Source organism: Pristis pectinata, chromosome 1, assembly GCF_009764475.1.
Source record: "Pristis pectinata isolate sPriPec2 chromosome 1, sPriPec2.1.pri, whole genome shotgun sequence".
Taxonomy (NCBI): domain Eukaryota; kingdom Metazoa; phylum Chordata; class Chondrichthyes; order Rhinopristiformes; family Pristidae; genus Pristis; species Pristis pectinata.
In genome coordinates this window covers 102,942,984-102,964,073 of record NC_067405.1, presented here as the reverse complement: position 1 = coordinate 102,964,073, position 21,090 = coordinate 102,942,984, and the positions used below count along the sequence as shown (strand labels likewise).

Genomic DNA, 21,090 nt, shown 5'->3' with positions numbered 1-21,090 from the left:
AAATACCGCTGATATAAATTTTATAATCAAATGCGTATTGTTCCTCAGATAACCAAGAAATAAAATGCGTAAAAAAATTAACTTTCTCTGAAAATGCAGTTTCAAACTAATTTCAAAATTAATTTCAACTTTTGATTTGGCAGAATCTGTGGCATCAAATGACACAAATTTCACATTGCTATTAATAGGTTTTGAAGTTACTTTAAAATCCGAAACTGAAATTCATCTTTTCGTTAAATATTATTCATTAGTTCTGTACATTTGGTGCAATTTCACATCTACACAAAGAATTTTAAAACTCAGTATTAAATCCGAATGTAATGCGATCCATTTTAGCTGGATTTCAGTGTCAAAATCCAAGAAAAGAATTGATGTGTCTCCTGTTAAAAAAAAACGAAAGAAGGCATAAATAGTAATTATCCCATGAATTATTATTTTTCTGATTGCACGTGGAATATAAGTACTTCATTGTGTAAGGTGTGAAGAGCAGAACTGAGCGCTTGTACATTACTAAACCACTTAATTAAGTGGCTCAGATATTTGTGGCTGGCTGCAACTAATAACAGAACCACATTTATATTCCAAGCACTCCTTCGGGTAAGTCACTGCAATATGAGCAAAGCATAATGGGAAGATGGTTCGCTGAATGCACAGCTAAAACCTTAATTATATTCTGTCCACTACCTCAGCCCTTTGTCTGGTCTTAATGTAGAGGAGAAAACAATGTTTGCTGGAACAGTGTAAGCTCTGGTTTCAATGGTGTATGATATTGTGCCCTGTTAGTCTGAGCTTCAATGGATCTTTGAAAATCTGAATATCCAGCTCATATCCAAAACAAAAATATTGTACAGCAAACTATTAATTATCATCAATTGACCTGAATTCAAAATGTTTTAAGAAGGAGGAGCAAGAAAAACATGCATTGGCTAATGCGAAACTGACAGTAAGTGAGCAGGTTTTCAGCTAATGTGCATATTTTGTTGCGTACATATTAGATTAGAACACAACACAAGGGCACATTTCTGTGCTGTACAACTCTGTAACTCTATGTCTGTATGACTCTATGGCAAGAAAATAGGAACAGGAGTAAGCTCTCAGCCCTGCCATTCAATATGATGACAGCTGATCCATGCTGGCTTCTGTGCCAGTTCCCCATAACCCTCAATTCCACAATCTTTCAAAAATATATCTACCTCCGCCTTAAGTACTTATAATGATCTAACTTCCACAACCCTCTGGGTTGAGAATTCCAGAGAATTATGTGAAAAGAAATGTCTATGCACCTCCGTTTTAAATGACTGGCTCCTTATCTTGTAACTATGTCCTCTAGTTCAAGATTCTCCCACTAGCGAAAACATCCCAACACACTGTCAAGCCCCCACGGGATCCTACATGTCTCAGGATACCCCTCATTCTTCTGCATTCTAAAGAGTAATGATCCAAACTGCTTAGCCTCGCATGATAAGACAACCCTCTCATCCCAGGAATTAGCCTGGTGAATCTTTGGACTGCCTCCAATGCTACGTTATCCTTTTTTAGGTAAGGGGACCAAACCTGTGCCCAGTGTTCCAGGTATGGCCTCACCAACACACCGTACATTTGTAACAACACTTCCCTGTTCTTAAACTCTAATTCTTCGCAATAAAGGCCAGCATGCCGTTAGCCCTCTTAACTACTTTAAGTGATTCATGCACTTGAACACCTGGGTCCCTTTGAACTTCTCTCACGTGCAGACTCTCTCCATCTAGATAATCTGCCTTTTGATTTCTGTTGCTGAGGTGCATGACCTCACATTTCCTCATGTTAAACTTAATTTGCCAGTCTTTTGCCCACTCACTCAATCTGTCTTTAACCCATTGCAGAATCATAGTATCCTTGTCACAATATGTCTTTCCACCTATTTTCATGTCATCAGCAAGTTAGGAAATATTACATATTATTCTTTCCTCCAGGTCATTCGCATAAATAGTGAACAACTGTGGGACAAGAACTGATCCCTGCCGTACTCCACTAGTTACCTAATTCCAACTTGAAAAAGACCCATTTATTCCAACTCTCTGTTTTCTGTGTGATAGCCAGTTTGGTTAAAGAGGTGGAGTTAAGAAACATCTTAAAGAAGGAAAAAGTGATAAAGAAGCAGAGAGCTTTAGGGAGGGAATTTCAGAGCTTAGTCTGGTAAAGTATGAAGAGCAAGGGAGGAGTTATTAAATTTGAGGATGCTTTAGAGGACCGAATTAGACTATTGTAAATATCTTGCAGGGAAATAGTGCTGAAGGAGATTGCAGATGGGGGCAACTTGAAAAGAAGGATGACAATTTTAAAATTGAGGCCCTTACTTAACTGGAAGAAAGTATAGGTCAGCAAGCACAGGATGATGGGTCAATGAAATATGGTGTGCAGTAGGGAATGAAGAGCGGTGGCTTTGAATGGTCTCGAGTTTACAGAGAATTGAATGAGGTTATTAGGATAGTCGTGTCTTAAGGTAAAAAAAGGCATGGATAAGGGTTTCAGCAGCCCATGAGCTGAGACCTAGGGTAGTGTTGGACAATCCTCCAGAGGAACTGGGTGATCATGGTGATGGCAAGGATTCAAGCTTCGAAGCAGTATTATGCAGGCACCATTGCCATTTTGCATCATGTTATGCCACCCAAATTCTCTATTCTGCTGATATTAATAATTGGTTTCCTGCAAAGCAGCAATGTGCAGAGCTGACTCAGTTACCACTTGCAGCTTAAAACTAGAGAATCGTGCCAAAGAAAAGCAACAAGTAGTACAGTTGCAGCACCTCCCAGTGACTGCAGCAAGAATTGCAGTGTCAGCACCCATCAACATTGCCAGGACATCCTGTCCATCACTTCTGAAAATGAATGCAAGGGGAAATTTGTTAAAGGAGATGATGAAAATAAGAAAAGCATAGTGGGCATTAGATTTTTTATTTATTATTCTAAATGGTGGGAGACGTTGAAAAATACTTTTTTAAACAAGCATCATTTGTTATGCAAGACAGTTTATTGTGTTTGTTTATGTATTCATAAATAATTGTCCAGGACAGAATATGCACTTGTGGGTAAAGTACTTTCAAAGCAATACCATTTATAAAAAAAATCCATAATCTAATAATACCTCTTTTGTGCTATCACAGAAATTAATGTGCTAAGTGAAAACTACTGTAAAGATGCACATTTACCTTTATTGCTGGCTAATTAAATGATACCACAAGAAGTGTGAATATAATTCTATTAGTGCCTGGCTCAGTGTGAAACCAAAGCCTTTTAACTATGTGGCAACATTCATCTGACCAAGGGAAGAGATGGATTTTAAATATCTAAAAGTGTGGTGAGCCTGGAAGCCAATAAATGATATTCTACATAGCGGAGATTTGAAACAGGTGGCTTTAGAGATGGTGGATGCTCCAGTTGTCATCTTCTACAGTTCTGTAGATTCTGGAATTGTTCCTGTGGACCAGAGAGTAGCAAATATGACTCCTCTATTCAAGAAAAGAGGGAGAGAGAAAACTGGTGACAACCAACTTACTACACTAAAGTCAGTGGTAGGGAACAAGCTGGAATCTAAAGTGAAGGATATAATAACAGAACACCTTGAAAAAAAATAATAGGATTGAGCAAGGTCAACGCAGATTAATGAAAAGAAAATCTGTTGGAGGTCTTTGAGGATGTGACTAGTAGAATTGATAAGGAGGAACTAGTGGGTATGATGCATTTGGGCTTCCAGATGGATTTTGATAGTATTCTGTGTGGAAGGCTGGTTAACAAGGTTAGAGCACATAGAATTGAGGGTAATGTGCTGACATGGATTGAGAACTGGTTATTAGGCAGAAAGCAGAGAATGGGAGAAAATGGATCCTTCTCAGGTTTCCAGGCTATGACAAGTGGGATACCTCATGGATCAGTGCTTGGGCCCCAGTGATTCATAAACCGTATCAACGATTTGGCTGACAGAACTAAATGCCATATTTCCAATGTGCTGATGATATTAAATCAGGTGGGATTGTGAGTCAAAAACAGAATGTAAACAGGATTCAAGAGGATTTGTATGTCAAGCTAGTGGGTGAGAACATGGCACAAGGTATACAATGTGAAAAATGTGTGGTCATCCAGTTTGGTGAATGTAACAGAAACGCAGAGTGTTTGTTAAATGATAGATTAGGGATAGTTGATGTTCAAAGGGACCTCGGTGTGCATGTACCCAAATCACTGAAGGCGAATACACAAGTGTAGCAAGCGTTGGGCAGAGCAAATGGTATAAAAGCCCTTATTATGAGAGGCTGGATTACAGGAGTAAGCAAGTCTTATTGTAATTGTACTAAGCCTTGGTGAGCCTGCATCTGGAGTACTTTGTACGGTTTAGACTGCTTACCTAGAAAACAAAGTGTTTGTCATAGAGGGAGTGCAGCAAAGATTCACTGGACTGATTCCAGGGATGGCACATTTGCTATATGAGGAGAAATTGTGTAAACTGGGATTGTTCTCCTTAGACTTTAGAAGAATGAGAGGAGATCCCACTGAATCTTCCTAAATTGTTTAAAGAGCTTGACAGGCGAGAGGCAGGGATGCTGCTTTCCTTGAGGAATCCAGGATCAGAGGGCAAGGTTTGAGAAAGAGGGGCCATTTAGGACTGAGGTGAGCAGAAATTTCCTCCCTCAGAGGGTGGTAAATCTTTGGAATTTTCTACCCTGGGTGGCTGTAGAAACCAAGTCATTATGTTTATTCAAAACAAAGATTGATAGATTTCTGGATATTGAGGGAATTAAGAGACTTGGGGATAGTGTTGGAAAAGGGCACAGATCAGCTCTAATCTTGATGAATGACAGAACAGGCCTGAAAGGATGTGTGGGCTGCTCCTACTTCTCATGTTGTCATGCTCTTCTGAGTTTCGGAACAATGGCTGCGCCATTCAAGAATCCACAGATTAGATGGAAAGGCAAAAAGTTCACTTGGAGCAGTGCAATAGATAAATTTTAACTGAGACTAACACAAAAGTTTCCGCTGCAGATGAGACTGGGTGAGCTCTGGGGAAAAGGTCTATATGTACAAGACTTCTGTGTTGAGAGACTGGCTGAATGGACTGATCAAGCACAGACTGAGTTGGTGGTGTTAAGAGAAGACTGCCTTGCAATATGGAAGCAGTTCAAAAGCTCCAAATCTCCTGTAAGGGATGTCACAGCAGGTATTGGTTTCCTCACGTCAGCCCAATACAGCAAAGCCGGAGTGCAGCAAGATAAACTGAAGAGTGACGGCAGTATTAAAAGCTTGGAGACGATCCAGAAAGGGAAAGTCAGTAGAGATGATTTTGAGACTTTGAAAGGAATATCAGGCAAGAGGAAAGTCTGCGTGGGCATACGAATGTAGGATGGTGTGAAAACAGAGGCACAAAGTTGGAGCTACTTGAAAAAAAACCAAAATAGAGATTGTTGTACCTGTATTCATGCTATCCAGTAACATACCAAGTATAATGTATAATTGTAGCTACACTTGCAGTTGCTTAGTGCCAGTAGCCTGAATTAAATTTAATGTTAACAGTTGATTGTTAGAATATATAACACATTGGGTTAGAATGCATCGATCCTAGCCTGTACCCCAAGATAGCCAACCGTGCTAGCCCCACAACCACACTGAATTTTTGGAGCAAACAACTCCTAAGGTCCTGCTCGGGTCACCACCACAACCCTGCAATGAACAGTGAGTGAGGCATTCATGCCTAACATAAAGCCAAAGGAGCTAGATGAAAAGTGTATCTATCCCCTTAGCTCAGTAACTTATGGAATGCTCCTGGACTCCCGGACAGAGAGAATGAGCTTGGATGTGTGCAAGTCTGATTTCTCGTGCTTTCTGTGCTTTTGTAGCTATTTGGAGTTCTCTATGGACCTGCAGGCCAGCCATCAGCACATTTCAAACCATTATGTTCATAGTTACGCATGGATAAGAAGGCAGGTTAAGCATAACAATTGCAGAACAGGATATGAGGCCATATGTATTTGAAGCCTATCTGGAGAAAATTCCACTGGATCACATCAGTTCCTGGATTGGATACTTCAGAGCTGTTAATTATGCCTCATATGTGATGAAAAGGTTCATCACATATGAGGATGAAATTGTCGATGAAAAGGTTCAGAGACTGAGTGAAATTATAACTGGTTAAACTTATAATTGTGTATATGTATCTGTGAATTCCAAATTTGTAAATAGTAAACTGATGTTGTAATTTTATGTATGTAAATAGTTACTGGTTTGTATGCATTTATTATTTTTCAAAAAGCAAGCAGTGTCTTGTACATGAGTTTAAGGTTCCTTTAAAAGCTGAGTGTACCATGTGATATGACTTCTGATTTTTTTTTAGTTGAGAGTTGATTGCATTTACAAAAGGATGTTTTGTTGGTAGCTCCATCTCTATTATTTGCCTTCGTGAGCAGCAATACTGAAGAGCCTATTGACACTATACCATGAAAGAGGCAGAGGGATTAGTGGCAGCAATTTTAACTGTCTTTTTGTACAGTTAGTATTTTCAAATATCTACTAAAAATCAGTCTGCCACTCTCAGTATGATGAAGAGGAGTCAGTTTCTGCTGGCGACAAGGCTCAGAGGCACTGGCAAACCACATGATCTTCATTCTAATTATAATTTATTCAATTTTTGGCAATCAACATTTCTTACTATTTCCAGCACTCTCACACTAAAACACATTGAGTGGCTTTGCAATTTAATGGACCTCATTAAAGTAGATGCTGACAGCTATTAAGAAGCTGAATATTAAGATGATTGGAGCACTTAGAAGCCATTCTGTGAGGTGCTGCTGGAATATATAATTCTAACATGCAGGAAATGAAGTGAGGAGGCAGTCCATTTTCCTAGAAATAATACAAGCTTTCATTTCAAAGCTTCCATAGAGTACATGACTAATTAAGTTATAAGCAATGAAATGTTTATATTTTCACCTGTTCCAATATTTTGGGCTTGATCTTCCAACCTGAATGAAAGAAGGAAAGAGCAATGTAGAAAGATAATGAAAGTAAAGAGTTTTAGCAAAATAAATCTACTTATGGCATGCAAAATTACAAAAATGTACAGGTTGACTCTGCTAAAAATAGAAAGTAAATTAAAAAATTGCAACACAAATAGATTTTACACGTGTAATGGATAACAAGATACCCCAGATTTTTTAAACCAAATAAATCTGTCATAATTGGCATGAGCTCAATATGTGTCAGATGAAACTATGACTGTTTATCAGAGCTTAATTTTTAGTAATATTATGTATTTAAGCAGTCCACATATTACATATTTCTCCTGGTATTACTGTTACTAAGTTGCATATGTATTCAAGAGATTACATATCTTGTCAGGTTAATGTTTGTTTTGTGTTTAGCCTGAAGATCTGTATCTGATAGATTTTGTTTCGCTTCTTTGACAAAACATAAATATTCGTACATGGCTTGGTATTCTCTAGTGAATCTGGAATAACATAGTTTCCTAATCGTGCCACACACAGAGGAAACAAAAAAAAAGAATGTCAATATTATCTGCAGCAAAGTGATGACTTTTATGCAGATGTACAGAAAAGCTGATGCAAAATTAATGTGCGCACTGCACTGCTTGAGTTGACAAGCTATGTATTAACAATAAAGGTTGTCATGGATGTGTAAAACATATTACTCCTAGTCATTAGATTTAACTAGATCGGCTTGTAAAATAGAAATGTACACACCAGGGGCCTGACTCTCAAAAATTGCTAACATTTTCCTGGGCATAACAAGATGTAAATTTGACATACAAAACAGTATGTCAAGCATACATAGCACAAAAATATTGTGCATTGTTTCTTTCATGGTGTTTTATTTGACACAGGAAATATAAGTATTATGTAATGAGTATGTTTCATCAGTTTCCTCCACTTTTCTTTCTATACTTTAACAGACACAAGTCCTGGCTTTCATTTCTTGCAGAAATATGGGTTTTGGGAGAGATTGGGGTTGATTTTGGCTCAGATGTCAATAAAGTGGTAACAATGACAATGAAACTAACACACTTATTATTGGAAAAGTAGAAATAACAGAAATTTCTAGCTAAAAGGGGCCGTGAGATGTCCTTGGCGAGAGGATTATAGAGAATCCCAGGCATTTTATACATACATTGAAAACAAGAGGGTAACTAGATAGGACCACTCAAAGACAATGCCTGGAACCAGAGGAAGTGGACAAGGTACTAAAGGAGTACTGTGAATTGGTATTCACCAAGGAGAAGGACATGGAGGATAGCAAGATCTGGGAGGGTATGCTGATGTTCTAGGGCATGTTGATATCAAGAAGGAGGAGGAGCCAGGGCTCTTGAAGCACATTAAGGTGGATAATTCCCAGGGCCTGATGGGATCTATCCCAAGTTCTTGAGAGAGGCAAGAGAGGAGATTGCTGGGGTCTTGACAGAGACCTTTGCATCCTCTTTAGCCAAAGGTGATGTCCCAGAGGATTGGTGAATAGCCAAAGATCTTTGTCTGTTTAAGGAGGATAATAGAGACAAACCTGGAAATTACAGGCCAGTGAGCCTTACGTCAGTGGTAGGCAAGTTATTGGAGAAGATTCTAAGGGATGGGATCCATTTGCATCTGGAAAAGCATAGACTTATTATGAATAGGCAGCATGGATTTACGTGGGGGAGGTCTTGTTTTACAAACATGATTGAGATTTTGAGGTGATGAAGATGATTGATGAGGGTAGGGCAGTGAATGTTGTCTGCATGGACTTTAGTAAAGTTTTCAACAAGGTCCATCATGGTAAGCTGATCCCAAAGATTAAGGCTCATGGGATCCATGGAGACTTGGTAGATTGGATTCAAATTTGTTTGGCCATAGAAGACAAAGGGTAGTGGTGCAGGGATGTTACTCTGACTGGAGGTCCGTGACCAGTGATTTTCCTCAAGGATCAGTGCTGGGACCTCTGTTGTTTGTGATATATATATAAAAGATTTTGACAAAAGTGTTGGTGGGCTGATTTGTAAGTTTGCAGATGACACAAAAATTGGTGGCGTTGTGGATAGGTGAGGAAGGTTGTCAAAGGATTCAGCGGGATATAGACCAGCTGGAAATGGGGGCAGATAAATGGCAGGTGGAGTTTAATGTGGACAGGTATGAGGTGATGCATTTTGGGAGTTCAAACACAAGAGGAAAACATATACAGTAAATGGCAGGACCCTGAAGAGCACTGATGTATAGAGGTACCTTTGGGCACAAGGCCACAGCTCCCTGAAAGTGGCAACAGAAGTAGATAGGGTGGTTAGACGGCAGATGGTATACTTGACTTCATCAGTCAGAGTGTTGAGTATCAGAGTCAGGACCTCACATTGCAGCTGTATAAAACTTTGGTTAGGCCGCATCTGGAGTATTACATGCAGTTCTGCTCACCACATTGCAGCAAGGATGTGCAGACTTTGGAGAGGGTGCAGAAGAGGTTCACTGGGATGTGGCCTGGATGAAAAAGTATTAGTGATAAGGAGAGGCTGGACAAACTTGGATTGTTTTCTTTGCAGGCTGAGGGGCGACCTCATAGAAGTATATAAAATGATGAGAGCCATGGATAGTAGATAGCCATAGAGGTAGATAGTCAGAATCTTTCTCCCAGAGTAGAAATGTGAAATTCAAGGGTGCACTGGTTTAAAGTGAGAGGGGGAAAGTTTGAAGGGGATTTACGTGATAAGTTTTTTACACAGAGAGTGGTAGGTGCCTGGAACACATGGTCAGGGGAAGTGGTGGAAGCAGTTCTGATAGTAATGTTTAACAGGCGTATGGACAGGCACATGAACAGGCAGGGAATAGAGGGGTATGGACGGATGAGATTGGTTAGATTGGCATAGTCAGCACAGACATGGTGGGCTGAAGGGTCTGTACATACCAAGCCAAACACCAGGAGACACAAGAGACTGCAGATGTTGGAATCCAGATCAGAAAACAAACTGCTGGAGAAACTCATAGGTCGGGCAGCACCTGTAGAGGGAAATGGACCCTTGGCATTTTGCGTTGAGACCCTTTATCTGGACTATCCAGACTGTCCTGTTCACTCAGTAGTTTCATTATATCAGTAGCTCAGCAAAGAACCTGTTGTAATACTGTGGCTAACAGCCATTTAACATGACAGGAAAAGTTCAAACTTGGCAATTCATGGCTCAAACTCTGCATGCCTTGAAAGGACAAGATAAGATGATAAGATTTCTTTATTAGTCACGTGTACATCAAAACACACAGTGAAATGCATTTTTTGCATAGAGTGTTCTGGGGACAGCCTACAAGTGTCGCCACGCTTCCGGCGCCAACATAGCATGCCCACAACTTCCTAATCTGTACATCTTTGGAATGTGGGAGGAAACCAGAGCACCCGGAGGAAACCCACACAGACACAGGGAGAACGTACAAACCCCTTACAGACAGTGGCCGGAATTGAACCTGGGTTGCTGGCGCTGTACTACCTTTATGCTGACTGCTACACTACTGTGCCTGCCCAATACATCAGTCTGACTCAAGTTGACTGGTTAAAGAGACAGCCAGTTGCTTGGCCTTTTCACGTTGGCTACAAGTCCTATATAGACAGCATTGTGTCCAAATTCCAACACAATGGCAACAGAGAAAACATGCTGGCAGGTATGAACGTAATGATGAAAATCAAAAAAAAACTGCAGATGTTAGAAATATGAAACAAAAGCAGAAAATCCTGAAAACACTCAACAGTTCATGCAGCATTTGTGAAAAAAGAAACAGAATTGACATTTCAGGTCGAAGACATTCTGTCAGAATTTGCAAAGAGAGAAAACAAGCCAGTTTTAAGTTGCAGAGAGGGTGAAGGAGGGTTCGATAAGACAAAGGGAATATCTCTGATAGGGTGTGGTTAGCTTATCTGTGGTGATAAACTGTTAATTAAGTTATCTGGTTGATAAGTGAATGCCGGCAGTTCGAGAGTTATAAAAAAACAATCAAAGGAAAGTGAAAGGTGTGAAATGCAAAGCTGTGGGAAATGCTCAGCAGGTCAGGCCATGTTAGCAGGAGAAACACCAATCCAATATCACATGTGGATGACCTACTGCAGAACTGGCCCATGCTGATACAAACTGAGAAAACGAGTTACCTGACGTTGTTGAATTTGATATTGAGTCCTCAAAGGTTTAGCTATGGGGCCAAGCTATGCCTGCCTTTTTTGTGGAATACACCAAACAGTCTTTGTTTCGGTCCTACTTGTGGCTGCCTTCTCTCAGTTCTTTTTCCAGTGCATCAATGACAGTATTGATGCTGTTTCCTGCACTCACACAGAGCTCAAAGCTTTGATTACTTTTGATGCCAATTTCCACCTTAATGTGGTCCATCTCTGATTCTTCCCTTCCCTTTTGGATCTCTCCACCTCCATCTCAGTCAACTACAAGCAACCATTATGTGCCCCCAGAGTTCCACAGCTATCTTGACTGCACTTCATCCCACTCTACCTCCTGTAGGACTCCATTCCATTCTCCCAGTCTTGGTTTGGTGATAAACTGTTGATAAAGTTATCTGCTGACAGCTAGAGAGATAGAACACAAACAAAGGAAAGTGAATGGTGTATAATGCAAAACGGTGAGAAATTATAATAAGCCCCAACATAATCTTAAGGGACGTCACATCTTCCATTTGGACATGTTGCAGCCTTCTGGACTCGATATCAAGTACAACAGCCTCAGGTAACTCACTTTCTCTTTTCAGATCAGAACTGAGAATTACAGGTCATCCATCTGTAATACCAAATCAGTTTTTCCTTGTCCACTGACATGGCCTGAACTGCTGAGCATTTCTCACAGTTTCATTACACACCATTCATGTTCCTTTGTTTGTGTTCTATCTCACCAGCTGTCGGCAGTAACCTAACTACCAGACAACTTCATCAACAGATTATCACCAAAGCAGCCCTGGCCTCACCCTTTCAAAGATATTCCTTTTGTTTCAACCATTCCCATCCCACCCACTCCACAACTTAAACCTATTGTTTTCTCTCTTTCCTGTGTGATAACATGCCTTCAACTGAAGTTCTCTCCCCACAGATGCTACTCAACCTGTTGTTTTCAGTATTTTACGTGAATGTGAATTAGTTCATAGCAGATGCCATTAAGCGAGTTTTTAACTTAAACTGAAATGCATCAGTGATTTTGAAGTTCCATTTACAACACAAAACAGTAATAAAGCCTCAATGAAAATTCCCCAAATCACAGAATCATGCCACCCTCAAAGCCATAGGTCCAGTATTTGTATGTGTTGGCTTTTAATAAGCTGTCTAACTGAACCCACTGCACTGCACTTTCTCTGTGGGCCTACAAAATTCTCCTTAAAAGATATATATCCCATTCCTTTTAAAAGTTAGACTACACTACACGGTAGTGTAGCAGTTAGCATAACGCTTTACAGCGCCAGTGACCCGGGTTCAATTCCCGCCGCTGTCCCGTTCTCCCCGTGTCTGCGTGGGTTTCCTCCGGGTGCTCCGGTTTCCTCCCATATTCCAAAAGATGTACAGGTTAGGAAGTTGTGGGCATGCTATGTTGGCATCGGAAGTGTGGCGACACTTGCGGGCTGCCCCCAGAACACTGCGCAAAAGATGTATTTCACTATGTGTTTCGATGTACATGTGACTAATAAAGATATCTTACCTTATCTAATAAGCATCTACCAAACCATCTGTATGGTAATAATATCATTCTAGATCATAACAATGCACTGCTAAAATAAAATTCTCAATTCCACACCCTCATAGCTTTCTTTTTTGCCAATTGTTCATCAGCAGTGTCATCTGATTACTGACCCTGCAAGCGAAAACAGTTTCTCTTGATTTAATTCTGAACACCTCTATTAAATCTCCCTTTAAGCTTCTTTGCTTTAAAGATAAATTCCAGCCACAAATCTTTCCACATAACTGAAGTGCCTCATCCTTGGTATCATTCTAATAAACTTTTTCTGTACTTTCTCCAAGGCCTTGACATCAATCCGAATGTGCCCAGAATTTAACAAAATACTCCAGCTGTGGTTCTAACCAGTTATTTAAAAATATTTGACATAACATTACTGTGTTTGTACTACTTGCTCCTATTTATAAATCTAAGGATCACCTTCAAATATCTGTTTATGTGAAATCATAGGTCTGAGTATCTCTGAACCCTTTTAAAATTGAATATTTAATTTATGTTGCCTCCGAGAGCTTGGATTATTTGTGGAATCTTGGAGTCCAGCCGAAGCGACTGGTTGCTATGTGAAACAGAATTAACTCTGGAAAAGCAGATACAGATATGTGAAGCTGCGGAGCTATCTACAGGCAGGCTGGAAATGTTGGCTTGCCGACAACAGGAAGTACATGTGGTGAAGCACAAGCCAAAAGGCAGAACAGAGAAAGTACAACCAAAACGACTTGTGTGTTTCAAGTAACCTGGCCCGCACCAGGAGCAGCTGAAGAAGAAATCTCCTGCAGATGGGCATAATGTGCGTGATGTGGATAACTTCCACAAACAGTGCACGATGAAGTGGACTTAAAAATCATGGAATGGACAAGATGAGCTGTGCAGCGCAGGGGCTGGATCGGATACACAGCTCAGTTGAACACAATGGACCTGACACCTTCGGAACCTTTGGAAGGAGCACCCAGTAAATATTTCAACACCAAGAAAGAGACAGGAGATGGCAGATGCTGGGATCTGGAGCAAGAAACAAACTGCTGGAGGAACTCAGTGGGTCGAGCAGCATCTGTGGGGGGAAAGGAATTGTTAACATTTTGGGCACTGCTGCCCCTTTGTGGTTTTATTGCTGTCCTTCGACCCATGTTCTTACTCAGCCATCTATCACCTGCCCCCGTCTCACTCCTCCCACTCTCCTTTTTATACTGGCTATCTTCCCTCTTCACTCTCAGTCCTGATGTAGGATCTCAATCTGAAACATTGACAATTCCTTCCCACCACCACCCCCCCCCAAACGGATGCTGTTCAACCCATGAGTTCGTCCAGCAGTTTGTTTTTTGTTCCAACCCCAAGATGTTGGTGCAAAGGCATTTCAGCTTGATTTGGGAACTCCACATAACATCGTCCCAAAGCAAGCCCTCGGTCTCGATTTATGTGCTGCTTATTTACTATAAAACTATGCTGGAGTCTGATGGGAGTTCTCAGAACTACAGAGTCACAGAATGGTTACAGAAGAGAAGGAGATCATTCAGTGTGATCAGTCCATGCCAGCTCTATATAACTTCAATCTAGTTGGTCTTAATCCCAGCCCTCTCCCCATTTCCCTGCAAATTCTATCCTTTCAGATTTTTATCCAGCTCCCTCTTAAATGTTACAATTGACCCTGCCTCTACTACTACTCTTCACGGTGCATTCAGACCCCTACTGCTCCTCATGTCACTTTTAGTTCTTGTTCTGATCACATTCATTCGCTGTTTCCTCATGCCAGACCCCACTGTCAATGGGAACAGTTTCTCTCTAACTACACTGACTACAATGTCCACAATTTTAAATACATCTATCAAATCTCCTTGCAATTTCCTCTGTTCCAAAGAGAACAACTCCTGTTTCTTCATTCTATGCACATACCTAAACTCCCTCATCCCTGGAATTAGTTTTGTAACTCTCGTTTCCATCCCATTAAAACCTTAACAACTTTTCTAAATCGTGACACCTGGAGCTTGACACAGAGTTCCAATCATGGCCAAACCGATGTTTTATATATGTTCGTCATTAATACCTTGTTGTTATACTCTCTGCCTCTATAAAGCCCAAGATCGTGTGCGCTATCCTTAACCAATTTCTTGACCTGCCCTGTCACTTTTGACAAAGTGAAAACATATACCCAAGAATCCTCTATTCTTCTAGCCTTTTTAGAAATGTGCCTTTTAGTTTATATGGCCTCGACTCATTCTCAGTACCAAAATGTTTCATATTGTTTATAAAATTATACGAGGCATATTTCGTATGAGAGGTGACAGCCAGTATCTTTTTCCCAGGATTGAAATATCTAGTACTAGAGGGCATATATCTAAGGTGAGGGGAGAAAGTACAAAGATGTGCAAGGCAAGTTTTTTTACACAGAGAGTGTGGGGACCTGGAATGCACTGCCAGGGATGGTGGTAGAGGCAGATAGCATAGGAGTATTTAAGACACTCTTAGATAGGCACATGAATATGCAGAGAAGGGAGGGTCAATGTGTGAGGAAGAGGGATTAGATTTATTGGGAGTCATTGGTTCAATTAGTTTGGCACAACATCATGGGCCGAAGGGCCTGTCCTGTGCTGTACTGTCCTATGTTCTGTTTCTGAGCATTAAAGTTCATCTGCCACTATCCGCCCATTCCCCCAGCCCATCTCTATTGCTCCCCCAGTATATTCCTACCTTCCTTACAGTACACGACACCTCTAAGTTTTGTGACAACTCCAGATTTGGAAAATGCGCCCGTGCACCAAAATCCTTTAATAAATATGAAGAAAATCAGCAGTCCTATTATCAGCTCCTGGGGAACTTCAGTGTATACTTCCTTCCAATTCGATAGGTAACCTTTCACCATTATTCTTTGTTTCCTGTTACTTAGCCAGTTTTCTATTTGTGGTGCTATGGCCTCTTTTATTCCACAGGCTTCAATATTCTTTGCAAATTTATAATGAGGCATCTTACCATAAAGATCTTCCACCATTACTAGTAGATAAAACAATACAGCAGATGGGAGTGATAAGTGTAGACCATGACAGGATTGTGAAGATTGCGTCAGTGTTAGCAATTACTGGAGCCACCCAGTTTGCAGATGAATATTATCAATATTTTTCATGATACAAAAATGTACAGGAAGACATGGTCTTGAAAAGGAATAGAGACAGGAGAGTTATTTTGGATGTTTGTCTTTTTCCTCCTTGTTTTTAGTTAATAAAGGAGGAGTGTTACATGCATCATGTGAAGTATTGGTTTGTACCACTTCAAGAAGTTTATTGCTGTCTCTGTATCTCTCACAATATTGTCTGGTGTGGAACATGACAAAAGCTGATGGCCTCTGTGAAAGGAAGCCAGAGTAAGAATGCTCCCTGACAATGTAACCTTTTGCAAATATGTGGAGTAGGAGTAAGCCATTTGACCACTCAAGTCTGCAGGGCCATTTAACAAGATCTTCATGGTTGATCTGATTGTAACCTCAACTCTGCATTCTCGTCGACCCAAGATAATCTTCCCCCACCCCATCAAGAATCTATCCACCTCTGTCTTAAAAATATTCAAAATTTCTCTTTCCAAAGACTCAAGGCCCAAAGTCACTGGAACTGCTTCCAATGTATTAACATCCTTCTTTAAATAAAGAGAACAATACTGTACACAGTACTCTCGATGTGGTCTCACCCATGTCCTGTCTAACTGAGGCATAATGTCCCTACTTAAGTATTCAATGCCAGTAGCAACAAATGACAACATTCTGTAAATTATGCTAATTAATTGCTGTACCTGCATTCTAACCCTTTGCAAAGCATGCATGAGAACATCCAGATCCCTTTTATTTAATAAAAATCCTTGTTGTTAATTTGACTTAATGACCATTCTCTAAAATCTTAGAGAAAAATTCTGAGAAAAATATTTCAGGTCGATATCTTTAATTATGCCTCAGGGATTATGGTATTTACAAAACTAAATCTTCAAATGTATTTGACTTCAAACTTCTTGTAATTCTAGACCTTATTTACTTCTTAATCCATAGTTTGCTTTATATTTTCACCTGTGGCTATTCAAGAAAAGATAGCTTATGAGAAAGATCATACTGGAGACTTCCCATCTTTTATTTTGATTTGGAAGCTTCTGGTAAGATGACAGGTTATATTTTATGTGGGCATAGCTGGCAATGCTAGCATTTATTGTCCATCCATAATTACAGTTAAGAGTTAATCATACTCGTGAATCGGAAGGCACACATAACCCAGAACAGTTTAGGATGGCAGACTTATTTTACTGAAGGACATTCATGAACCAGGTGGGTTTTTAATGATGACCAGATAGCTTCATAGTTACTGTTACTGACATGAGATTTTTTTTAAATTCATGATTAGTTTAATTATCTGAGTTTTAACTCGCTGGCTGCTATGGCATGGCTCAAAGTCTACAGCCAAGAACTCTGGCGATTTGTTCTGTAAGTTAACCACTATGCATTGAACATAGAGCATCGAACATTACAGCACAGTACAGGCCCTTAGGCCCACGATGTTGTGCTGACCTTTTAACCTACTCTAAGATCAATCTAACCATTCCCTCCCACATATCCTTCCATTTTTCTATCATCCATGTGCCTATCTAAGAGTCTCTTAAATGTCCCTAATGTTTCTGCCTCTACCAGCACCCCTGGCAACACGTTCCACGCACCCACCACTCCCTGTGTAAAAACTTACCTCTGATATCCCCCCTGTACTTTCCTCCAATCACGTTAAAATTATGCCCCCTTATGTTAGCCATTTCAGCCATGGAAAAAAGTCTCTGACTGTCCACTCGATCTATTCCTGTTATTATCTTGTACACCTCCATCACGTCACCTCTCATCCTCCTTTGCTCCAAAGAGAAAAGCCCTAGCTCACTCAATCTATCAATATAAGACATGCTCTCCAATCCAGGCAGCATCCTGATAAATCTCTTCTGTACACTTTCTAAGGCTTCCACATCCTTCCCATTGTGTGGCAACCAGAAATGAACACAATATTCTAAGTGTGGTCTGACCAGGGTTTTATAGAGCTGCAGCATTACCTTGTGGCTCTTGAACTCAGTCCCCTGACTAATGAAGGCCAGCACGCCATATGCATTTTTAACAACCCTATCAACTTGCGCGGCAACTTTAAGGGATCTATGGACGTGGACCCCAAGATTCCTCCGTTCCTCCACACTGCTAAGAATCCTGCCATTAACCCTGTATTCTACTTCAAATTCGACCTTCCAAATTGAATCACTTCACACTTTTCTGGGTTGAACTCCATCTGCCACTTCTCAGCCTAGCTTTGCATCCTATCAATGTCCCATTGTAGCCCTCGACAACCTTCTAAACTATCTACAACACCACCAACCTTCATATCATCAGCAAACTTACTAACCCACCCTTCCACTTTCTCATCCAAGTCATATTTAAAAATTACAGAGCAGGGATCCCAGAACAGATCCCTGCAAAACACCACTGGTCACCGACCTCCAGGCAGAATATGCTCCATCTGCAACCACCTCTACCTTCTTCGAGCGAGCAATTTCGAATCCACACAGCTAAGTTTACCTGGATCCCATGCCTCCCAACCTTCTGAATGAGCCTTCCATGGGGAACCTTATCAAACGCCTTACTAAAGTCCATATATACCACATCCACTGCTCTACCTTCATCAATGTGCTTTGTCACATCCTCAAAGAATTCAATCAGGCCCGTGAGGCACGACCTGCCCCTCACAAAGCCATGCTGACTGTCCCTAATCAGACTCTGCTTCTCCAAATGCTCATAAATCCTGTCCCTAAGAATCTTTTCCAATAATTTGCCCACCACTGAAGTAAGACTCACTGGTCTATAATTCCCAGGGTTATCCCTATTCCCCTTCTTGAACAAAGGAATAACACTTGCCACCCTCCAATCATCTGCTACTACTCCTGCAGCCAGTGAGGACACAAAAATCATTGCCAAGGGCTCAGAAGTCTCTTCCCTAGCTTCCCGTAGTATCCTGAGATATATCCTGTCCAGCCCCAGGGACTTATCTATCCTGATGTTTTTCTAAAGTTCCAGCAGATCCTCCTTCTTAACATCGACATGTTCTAGCTTATCAGCCTGTTTTACGCTGTCCTCACAAATGTCAAGGTCTCTCTCTCTGGTGAATACTGAAGCAAAATATTCATTAAGGACCTCCCCTACCTCTTCTGACTCCAGGCACAGGTTTCCTCCTCTATCCTTGATCGGTCCTTCACTCGAGTCATCCTCCTATTCTTCATGTACGTGTAGAACGCCTTGGGGTTTTCCTTAATCCTACTCGCCAAGGACTTCTCATTCCCCCTTCTAGCTCTCCTAAGTCCATTCTTAAGCTCCTTCCTTGTAACTCTCTAGAGCCCTGTCTGATCCTTGCTTCCTAAACGTTAAGTAAGCTTCTTTCTTGCTCTTCACTAGATATTCCACATCTCTTATCAACCACAGTTCCTTCACCCTACCATCCCTTTCCTGCCTCAATAGGACAAACCTATCCAGAGCCCCATGCAAATGATCTCTAAACAACCTCCACATTTCCATTGTGCATTTCCCTGAGTACATCTGCTCCCAAATTACATTCCCAACTTCTCGCCTAATAGCATCATAATTCCCCCTCCTCCAATTAAATACTTTCCCATACCATCTGCTCCTATCCTTCTCCAAGGCAAATGTAAAGGTCAGGGAGTTATGGTCACTGTCTCCGAAATGCTCACCCACCAAGAGATCTGACACCTGACCAGGTTCATTGCCTAGTACCAGATCCAGAATGGCCTCTCCTCTATCCTGTCTACATATTGTGTCAGGATTCCTTCCTGGACACACAAAACAAATTCCGCCCCATCCAAACCTTTTGCACAAAGGAGGTGCCAATCAATATTAGGGAAGTTGAAATCACCCATGACCACAACCCTGTTATTTTTGCACCTTTCCAAAATCTGTCTCTGAATCTGCTTCTCAGTGTCTCTTTTGCTATTGGGGGGTCTATAGAATACCAATAGGGTTATTGCTCCCTTCCTGTTTCTGACCTCCACCCACACTGACTCAGTAGACGATCCCTCCAGGATGTCTTCCCTTTCTGCAGCTGTGATACCAACCCTGATTAGCAATGCCACTCCTCCACCCTTTTCATCTTACTCCCTGTCCCCTGTGCCTTTAGAAACATCTAAACCCTGGAACATCCAGCAGCCATTCCTGCACTTGTGACAGCCAAGTCTCTGTAATGGCCACATCATCATAGTTCCATGCACTTACCCATGCTCTAAGTTCATCACCCTTGTTCCTGATACTTCTTGCATTAAAATAGACGCACTTCAACCAATCCAACTGACTGCAATTTTGCCCTCTCAACTGCCTATCCTTCCTCACAGTCTCTCTACATGCTGCACCAACCTGTACACCAACTGCCCCATTCTCTGACCTATCACTCGGGTTCCCATCCCCCTACCAAACTACTTTAAACCCTTCCCAATGGCTCTAGCAAACCTGCCCACAAGGATATTGGTCCCCCTCCAGTTCAAGTGTAACCTGTCCCTTTTGTACAGGTCGCACCTTCCCCAGAAGAGATCCCAATGATCCACAAATCTGAAACCCTGCCCCCTGCACCAATTTCTCAGCCACACATTCATCTGCCAACTTAACCTATTCTTACCCTCACTGGTGCATGGCCCAGGCAGTAATCCAGAGATTACTGCCCTTGAGGTCCTGCTTTTCAGCTTCCTACCTAGTTCCCCATATTCACTTTTCAGGACCTCATCCTTTTTCCTACCTACATCATTGGTTTCAATGTGTACCACGACTTCTGGCTGCTCACCCTCCCCCTTTAGAATGCTGTGGACCCGATCTGAGACGCCCCTGACCCTGGCACCTGGGAGGCAACACACCATGCCTGGTAGGAGGAGGAATTTGTTATAGGAATCATTATTCTGCATTCTGATATATCTTTTCAGTCAAATGATTTCCACCCTTGTTCCCAGCAGATACCAGCAATTTTAGATGAGTCCACATAAGTGATCCTATTTCCCATCATTGCATTCTCATTTGTGCTGGAGTCAATTTTGATTTTGAGAGCTGGTTGGGCAGGCTAGTAAACTTCACCCACCTTGATGTCAGTAGGAAGTCCTAACTGGCAATTGCCTCTCATCAAAGTATCATTAGTGATCTACTTCTGCTAAATGACAATGAAGAGGAGTTCGCTTACTAGAAAGCACAAAAATTCCAACAGCTCCTCCAATATAAGGAGGTCAATCCTTGGAATATTAAGGTGTTCAGTGCCTTGATCAGTTGGACTGTGCCGTGTCGTGACACCTGAGCAACATCTGATGCATTGTTCTGCACAATACTGTTTTGTCTCAGTACCCCAAAGCTTGAAGCCCCAC

General features: G+C 41.3%; 1 long non-coding RNA gene across 1 annotated transcript in view; it reads right to left on the bottom strand.

Annotated features, from left to right (window-relative positions):
* Nucleotides 1–259: 259 nt before the first annotated feature.
* LOC127576637 (uncharacterized) overlaps nucleotides 260–21,090 on the bottom strand; it is a 52,163-nt gene continuing 31,332 nt past the window's right edge. Inside the window, exons 3-4 of the long non-coding RNA XR_007957262.1 lie at nucleotides 6,954–6,985; nucleotides 260–380 (exon numbers count right to left, since the gene is read on the bottom strand). This is a non-coding gene — a long non-coding RNA (uncharacterized LOC127576637). The remainder of the gene's footprint in view (nucleotides 381–6,953; nucleotides 6,986–21,090) is intronic.